Source organism: Muntiacus reevesi, chromosome 14 (assembly GCF_963930625.1).
Source record: "Muntiacus reevesi chromosome 14, mMunRee1.1, whole genome shotgun sequence".
NCBI lineage: Eukaryota > Metazoa > Chordata > Mammalia > Artiodactyla > Cervidae > Muntiacus > Muntiacus reevesi.
This window is the reverse complement of record NC_089262.1, coordinates 45,903,469-45,912,956: the sequence shown is the minus strand read 5'-3', so window position 1 is coordinate 45,912,956 and position 9,488 is coordinate 45,903,469. Positions and strand designations below refer to the sequence as shown.

General features: G+C 39.3%; 1 pseudogene; it reads right to left on the bottom strand.

Annotated features, from left to right (window-relative positions):
* Positions 1-7,519: 7,519 nt before the first annotated feature.
* On the bottom strand, positions 7,520-8,780 carry LOC136146423 (E3 ubiquitin-protein ligase RNFT1 pseudogene; annotated as a pseudogene).
* Positions 8,781-9,488: the final 708 nt, after the last annotated feature.

Genomic DNA, 9,488 nt, shown 5'->3' with positions numbered 1-9,488 from the left:
TTCTACGGAAGAAATTTAATCTCAAAGTTTAGGTTACTTGGTGTTTGATGAATGACAATTTCAAAACTACCAAGGTTTATGGTGAAATTATTTTAAGATTTCAGTTGCCTGATTTTAATTTCAAACCTTGTGTTAAAGTATCAATGAGAGTTACAGTTGTGTGTGTGTGCATGCATGCACCTGCGTGTGTGTTTGGGTTTTTTTTTGTATTCCATATTGTTCTTGAAAGAGCTTGACATACTTTACAAAGAATTTGAGTCAACAAAAACAATAGTTTTACACTTTAGGGAGAATGTCTTTTAAAAACAAATAGACTTTTACCTTTCAGCCAGGATTCACCAGTAACATTTTTTCTGTTAATCAATGGAATTTTGATAACACACTTGAAATTTATGCTTCTTCACTTTTATATGCTTCTCTACTAGAGTTTTTCAGCAGCAGCAGAGGAAAGTGGAGGTGGAGAACTGGATCAAAGAACAGACTCATTTCTCTGACACTTGACTCAAATATTCTTTCTAAGGTTCTAAAATCTCTAAGTACAGGTATACTATTTATTCTAGATACTTCTGGGTCAGTGGAATTCTAGTCCTCCAAATGAAAAGTTTTAGAAACAGCTCAATCAAAATTTATTTCTTGTAAAACAAGTCAGTCTCCAGCAAAGAGAGCCTGTCCTTCCATGGGACTCAGCACCTACTGAGGTAGGATTCACAAAGCAGAAAGTCAGCCTTTTTCTCTTGCTTCCGATTCTGTCTATACCTCAGTATAAGCGTTGTGATATAGTTGTATACACAAGTTACTCTATCGTCTAACAGCAGTTAGCTAGCATTTATTTATTTATTTATTTTAAATTTATTTATTTTAATTGGAGGCTAATTACTTTGCAATATTGTAGTGATTTTGCCATACATTGACATGACTCAGCCATGGGTGTACATGTGTTCCCCATCCTGAACCCCCCTCCCACCTCCCTCCCCATCCCATCCCTCAGGGTCATCCCAGTGCACCAGCCCTGAGTACCCTGTCTCATGCATTGAACCTGGACTGGCGATCTATTTCACATATGATAATATACCTATCAATACCATGTTTCGGAGATCTACCCTCCAAAGGTGGTTAACCAATGGATGAAGAACCCTTGCCAGAATCAAGATCTTTAAAATGGTAACTTATTTATTTCATCAAAGTATAATTAATTTACAATATTGTGTTGATTTCTGCTGTCCAGAAAAGTGATTCACTTATACATAAATACACATTCTCTTTTTATATTCTTTTCCATTATGGTTTATCACAAGATATTGAATATAATTCCCTGCACTATACCGTAAGACCTTGATGTTTATGCTTTCTGTATATACTAGTTTGCATCTGCTAACCCCAAACTCCCAATCTATCCCTCCCTCATGTCCCACCTCTTGGCAACCACAAGTCTGTTCTCTCTGTCTTTGAGTCTGTTTCTGCTTTGTAAATAAGTCATTTGTGTCATATTTTAGATTCCACATGCAAGTAATTTCATATGGCATTTTTCTTCTCTTTCTGACTTACTTCACTTAGTATGATAATCTCTTGGTCCATTCATATTGCTGAAAATGGCATTATTCCATTCCTTTTTATGGCTGAATAATATTCCATTGTGTGTGTATATATACGTATATACATATATATACACACACACATATAGAGATATAGATATATAGATAGATATCTCATCTATATCTATATCTATATATAATCATATCTTCTTTATCCATTCATGTGTCAATGAGCATTTAGGTTGTTTTTATTCCTTGGCAATTGTGAATAGTGCTATTGTGAACATAGGGGTGCAAATACCTTTCTGAATTAGAGTTTTGTCTGGATATATATGCCCAGGATTGGGATTGCTGGATCATACAGCAATGTTATTTTTAGTTTTTGAGGAATTTCCACACTGTTTTCCACAGTGGCTGCACCAATTTACATTCCCACCAATGGTATAGGAGGATTCCCTTTTCACCACACCCTCTATAGCATTTGTTATTTGTAAACATTTCAGTGATGGCCATTCTGACTGGTGTGAGGCGGTACATCATTGAGTTTTAATTTGCATTTCTCTAATAATTGGAGATGCTGATCATCTTTCATATGCCTTTCAACATCTGTATGTCTTCTTTGGAGAAATGTCTGTTTAGATCTTCTGCTTGTTTTTTGAATGGTTTTTTGTTCTTCTGTTGTTGAGTTTTTGTGGTATTTGTATGTTTTGAATGTTAATCCCTTGGTGGCCACATCATTTGTAGATATTTTCTTCCATTCCATAGGTTGTGTTTTGTTTATGGTTTCCTTTGCTAGGTCACTTAGTATCATAAATAAAATTAACTATATGTACACCAGGAGGCCAATTGATTAGCATAGGAAATGTTTGAGATAGTTTTTAATTGGTGAAATTAGTAGTGTTCAAAAATGTGGCTGGTTAGTAGTTTCATGCAAGAATGACAGCCATGTCCTGAATGAAGTATTAACACCTGGCAAGTTGACAAATGTCTGTATAGCCAAAGCTATGGTTTTTCCAGTAGTTATGTATGGATGTAAGAGTTGCACCATAGAGAAGGCTGAGTGCCGAAGAACTGATGCTTTCAAGTTGTGCTGGAGAAAACTCTTGAGAGTCCTTTGAGCAGCAAGATCAAATCAGTCAATCCTAGAGGAAATCAACCCTGAATATTCATTGGAATGACTGATACTGAAGCTGAAACTCCAATACTCTGGCCACCTGATGCAAAGACCAGATTCATTGGAAAGATCCTGATGCTGGGAAAGCTTGAGGGCAGGAGGAGAAGGGGGCGATAGAGGATGAGATGATTGGATGGCATCATCTACTCAATGGACATGAATTTGAGCAAACTCTGGGAGATAGTGAAGGACAGGGATGCCTGGCGTGCTGCAATCCATGGGGTCACAAAGATTCAGACACGACTAAGAGACTGAACAACAACCAATTGGCTTGGATGAATTCCCATTCCATGCAAATTTCAAATCCATGCTTCAAAGTCCAAAAAGGACTCACTTGCCAACATACAGAGTTTATTTAGATAAAGATGGTAAGCTTATGGTTGTATTTTTCTTCCCTTAAAATTAAGGGTCTCTGATTGCCTTACTTGTCCCTGAAGACCTTGATACTGTGGTTTCTAGGATATTTTCTAAATCCTTATATATAAATTCTGGGACCCTGAGAGTTGCCTGCTTGAGCAGTAGCTGTGCTCCTTTTCTGTGCCATTTCCTTATAAAACATCAGGTTCTAAACAGGTGGCAGTAGAAATCTAGACCCACTGAGGAAACAGTGGAAACTGGGTAGAATGTTCCTCCACTGTGCTGGCTGTGACGGGAAGCACTGCCCAAGTTTTGAGGAGAGGTCCATTGCAGGATTTCTTTTGAGATATCAGGCTTATCAAGTTTATTTTCAAAGAACACAATGCCATTCTGATTTTTATTAGTATTTTTTTAATTTATTTTTTATTAGTTGGAGGCTAATTACTTTACAATATTGTAGTGGGTTTTGTCATACATTGATATGAATCAGCCATGGATTTACATGTATTCCCCATCCTGATCCCCCCTCCCACCTCCCTCTCCACCCGATCCCTCTGGGTCTTCCCAGTGCACCAGGCCCGAGCACTTGTCTCATGCATCCAACCTGGGCTGGTGATCTGTTTCACCCTAGATAATATACATGTTTCGATGCTGTTCTCTCGAAACATCCCACCCTCGCCTTCTCCCACAGAGTCCAAAAGTCTGTTCTGTACATCTGTGTCTCTTTTTCTGTTTTGCATATAGGGTTATCATTACCATCTTTCTAAATTCCATATATATGTGTTAGTATACTGTAATGGTCTTTATCTTTCTGGCTTACTTCACTCTGTATAATGGGCTCCAGTTTCATCCACCTCATTAGAACTGATTCAAATGAATTCTTTAATGGCTGAGTAATATTCCTTGGTGTATATGTACCACAGCTTCCTTATCCATTCGTCTGCTGATGGGCATCTAAGTTGCTTCCATGTCCTGGCTATTATAAACAGTGCTGCGATGAACATTGGGGTGCACGTGTCTCTTTCAGATCTGGTTTCCTCGGTGTGTATGCCCAGAAGTGGGATTGCTGGGTCATATGGCAGTTCTATTTCTAGTTTTTTAAGAAATCTCCACACTGTTCTCCATAGCGGCTGTCAGGCCAGTCAGGATGGCTGCTATCCAAAAGTCTACAAGCAATAAATGCTGGAGAGGGTGTGGAGAAAAGGGAACCCTCTTACACTGTTGGTGGGAATGCAAACTAATACAGCCACTATGATTTTTATTAGTATTTAAATGAGGGTCAACCACTGATAATTGTGTCGGGGACAGGTCAGGCCAGAGCCTGCCTTGGGCAAGAGGTTAGAAAGATGACTAAAACAATGAGGGGGAATTGAAAGGCCTGTTGAGAAGCATCAGCATAGAAACATCACCGTTACAAACCATTACAACAGTAATGGTTTTTCTTTTATTCTCCTCTCTGAACTGTGCGAAGCACTGAGGACCTTGAACAGGAAGGTTTGGCCTAGAGTGGATGAGCATCCTCCCCAGGGTTGCAGGGCACTGCATCAGAGAACCCCTAGGGGGCAGCACTCAGATTCAGATCTCAGACTCAGCTGCAGGGCTGTGCAGGCATCCAGGGACACCAGCTCCTGCTTCTGACGTAAAGATTAGTGCACATGCAAAGATAAGGAACATTTCTCACGCAGTAATAAGGTCTTGAGTATAAAAAAGCAGCAAACCAGAACATTCCAACAAGAAAACAAGAACAGACTAGTGTGTCCAAAAGAATACAAGCCAGGTTTCACCAAGTTTTTATTGAGAACAAACTGGATGATTTTATGACAATCCTAATGTATAATAATCATAATTGGATTATAATTACATTTAACATTTGGTCCTTGTTTCATATATGATTCAGTCATTCTCTGTCATTTTGTCATTTTTATGAGATCTTGTCTTGAAAGTTACATAAGCATCCTGGGTTTACTTACAGAGAATGACCTGGAATGGTTGTCTCTTCCCTGCTTATGGAAGTGAAAATTCTGGGGACACTAGCTGAACAGACCTCAGGGCATTTATTTCTGGATCTTCATCACATCTCACATTCACCAATTTTAACTCTATTCAGAGAATTCCTCTTGTGGTCCTGACCAGTCTGAAAAGTAAATGACCAGTCATTTCAAATAGTGTGTGAATTTTATTAAAAGAGGAGATGAATCTTTAGATTGCCTTTGGGAAGGTTTCAAGCTGGGTGATTTCTGACACAGGTTGGTTCTCCTCCCTGTAACACCTGAAAGTATCCGATAGCCCAGCAATGTTGGATCCTCACGTTAATTGCCTATGATTCAGATGTGAACTGGTGCACCCAGTCTGAGACATCTGGGTGAATTCACACATCTGTGAAAACCCCAGGCCTTGCCTGATTTCTGCTGATTCTCAGAGTGACTGACACCCTCCTGGTCCCTCCTCCTGCCTCTGGCTTTTGGGTCCACATGTGCTGTCTCTGCATCAGCCTCTCCCGACCCAGCAGTAACTCTCAGCCCTTTGCCATTTTATTCCAAAAACTCACTCTCTAAGCATTTCATGAGTAATACATTGTACTGAAGGTTTGAGACTCGTGGGTGAAGAGGGCATGGGTAGGTCATGTTGCATTATTCAAGGTGTGACTAGGTCCCAGTGTTCTCTTTCCTATTCCCTTCCCCACCCCATTGTCCATGGAAGCTCCATGATCTGCTCCCTCCATTAGCCAAACTAACCCAGGCCCTCTTAGTTCATAGCTCTACCCTGCCACCAAAGACCCGGAGAACAAAGTGTCATCTGTGCAAAAAGACCCGGGCTCCTTAGAAGATAAATAGAAATATAATAACAGCAACCATTCATTTGCATGTATTTACTAATGGATTGAGATCTGGTCTGAGTCTCTGCCTGCGTTGAAAGGCAGCACAATATTTTAGGAAAGGAGCTGAATTTAGAGTCAGTTTCTTGGGGTTAGAGCCAGCAGCACCCCTCAGTAGCCATGTGGAAAAGTCAGCAATCCATTTCAAAACTCAGTTCATCGTCTAAAGAGTGAAGATGTTACTAATATCTTGAATTGTTATGCTGATCCGAGGAAATAGTTTATGCAGTGTACTCTGAAACACAAGAGCAGCAGTGCCCATGACATTCAGCTTTTCAAGACTGAGGAGGCTGCTGGCATTTTTGGGTACTGCATGTCCTGCATTGTGCAGAGATTCTAGGTAACATAGAATGACTTCATTACATTCTAAATAACATGCATGTGGAGAAACACTGTCTGAGTACAATGTGAGGATAAAATATGTGACGTCTGACCTTCCACCTTTCACACAAAATAGAAGTGGGTTAATATATAGTGCAGATGATTCTTCTAAAAGAGTTTCCTCATTCTGGGTTATTTTAGCCTAATCTTTGTTCGAAGGTGATAGTTTCTGTGGCATCCAATGCCATCACCAAAATTTTAATTACAATCTTGAGCTTTCTTCTATAAGGAGTGCTATCACTTAAGATGTTTTTGTTTAATCTTTCAGTTGAAACTATATTATACCCTCCAGAATACAGAAAGAAGGAGAAAAATTATGGAATAGGGGCCACAGGAATTTTCCATATGGTGAAGATACAAGGACGCAGGTGATTCGTGCATTGATCAGCTATTGATGTCAAGTATTAATAGTTGCCTTTCTTTTTTAATCCATGTGAGTTATTTTAATAGCTATTTCAGGATAGTCCATGATATTACACAAAAAGGAAGACTTGAACATTAAAGCTGATGGCAGAATTGTATGCATGATGTCCACAAAACAAAAAGCAATTTAAGTCATCTATTCTCAATGATTGCTGATCATACTACAGAGAAAATTACAATATTAAAATATGTCATTATCAATGAATCAAGCTTCCTTAGAAAATCTGATTATTATAGGTAAAATATAGCATTTGGAACTTTCATTTTAAATACAATTTTTATTTTAAAATTTTAGAATTTTTTCAATGATAATTATAAAGGTCAATGATAAAGAAAATTTTACATTCAGGTAATATGTCTTAAAACATTATGAAAAGTAGTTTTTATTTTGAAAATGATGTCAGAAAGAGTAGCTGAATTCCCGTAAAACTACAAGTTCTAGTTATGCAATTATCATTTTGGTAGCATTAATAAGCAAACACATTTACAGTTTAACACTGCAGCTATCTGTCAAGTAATTAGGAAGAATAAATGTTGCATGTGCATTAGGTTGAACATTAACTTACATATACTTTTAAATATGGAGTTCTTTCATTTAATCTTTTGATAATTTGGACTACACACTTAAGTCTTATTGTAATATTTTAAAACCATTTGGAAACATTTTCCTTAACATCTAGTCTTGAAAACCCATGCTAATGCCTTTATCAATAGTCACTGTAACCAAATGAATTTGGTATTTTTTGACCTTAATGTGAAGTTTAAAACTTCACATATTCAAAGCTGTGATGAAGTGACTCCATGTTTCCATTTGTTTATATGGTTTGAAATCACAGTTCTGTACAGTGGTCATGCTTTTTCTCTCCACAAAATATATGTTGACAGATGAGAAGAACTGGCTTTTGAAATTCATCTTGACATATTGAACAAATATCATCTGCATCTGAACACTGTCTCTTGCTGGCAGCTACTCCATAACTTGGTCTTGTAAAAAATATTGGCAAAACCTGTCTGAAAATTCTTAATATCAAAAAAAGTCCAAAAGGTTTAGTATGAGGTAGAATAAAACCAGCATTATTCCAAGAATCCATCTAATTATGTTACTAAACTCTGCATAGCTTATAAGGTAATGAAACCAAACTAGTATGGGAACAAAAGTTTGTTAATACTGACAAAATTCTTCTAAAAGCATATACCAGTAATTCTAGGATTTAAAAGGCATGATGAAAGAAGGCATTTTAAGTAAATAGGCATTTTAAGCCCATGAAGAGGAATGTCAGAATGAAGCCTGTAATTCCAACAAACCAAAGTACTTCCCAGAAACTCTAATGGACTACGGTAGGAATCTTTAAAATTAAGCTGTAATGAAGTGACTGAGAGTAAAACGTGTAATATGAAAGAATAGAAAATCCTGCTAAAACTACCAGTAACCAAACACACTGAATCTCTGAGCACCCTTCTCTTAGAAAAACCTGGTTTACAATGCTTTCATTTGCATATATTAAAGTTGTGAGCAGTCCAGTTCCAAGAGCAATTCTTGTTACATGCTGCATGACAAGTTTTACACCCAGAATCAAAATATATGAAAGACTTTTTTGCAATCCCTCGAAGAGGTATTTGAATTCTGAGAAGGTGCTACGATGATCTCCAGGCTCTATGTTGGTTACATCAGGCTGCCTTGCTTCATTGTGGGAGTGACTCCATACCTGGCTGTGTACACATCCGTGGGAACAGCTATAATAGACTCCCGACCTTATAGTAATATCTCTGGAGCTTAGATTTTCAGCACACTCTTTAGGTATGGAGTTTATCTGGATATGAACATCTCCAGAATAAAAACAGGAAGCTTTTCCTGTCAATCTTGTTTGGACACATTGAGAGGCTGAAGCAGCCTCACTGACTGCAGCTCCAGAATGGCTGAGCAATTAGCTAAATTTGGCTTGCATGAGTCTTGAGATCCAGATTTCTTTATTTCTGGCTTCTGCCTCCCCTTGTGACATTGAGTGGACTGAGGCCTGGGCATCGACAGCAGGAAAAGTGGGAGACACCCTGAGGCCTTCAGACAGGGCCATCACCATCAAACCCCACCACCAGCATCTCAGCCCTGCTTGGCAGCCCCAGTAGCTGTCTTTCCAATGCCAGTAATACCCAGTTTGGGCTTCCCAGGTGGCGCTACTGCTTAAAGAGCCTGCCTGCCAATGCAGGAGGTATAAAAGATGCAAGTTCGATCCCTGGGTCAGGAAGATCCCCTGCAGGAGGGCATGGCAACCCACTCCAGTATTCTTGCCTGGAGAATCCCTTGGAGAGAGCAGCCTGGGCAGGCTACAGTCCGTAGGGTCACAGAGAGTCGGACACGGCTGAAGGGACTTAGCATGCACATACACATGTTACCCTATAAATAACTGTTGAGCTAAAGGAAGTACAAATTTCACTACCTTTCCCATCCTTCTCCCTCAGTTTTTGATAAACCAGGTAGACATAAATAGGGCCCAGATCCTCAGCCCCCAGACCTCCAGGAGCAACACAGTTGTGATCCTCTAGCTCTCCATCTGCCCATCATGTCGTGGAGAGGCCTACCATCTGTAGACCCAACTCCTGGTTTATTGTTACTGGTTTACTGTTGGTCGCCCACCTCCACTCTGCCTTTATTCTCAGGCACAGACTCGTGGCTACTCTTCCTACCATGGAGGCAGGCCAGGTGAGGTAGGGCAGGAGACTGGGTACGTATTGCCGTTGGGCCAGAAAC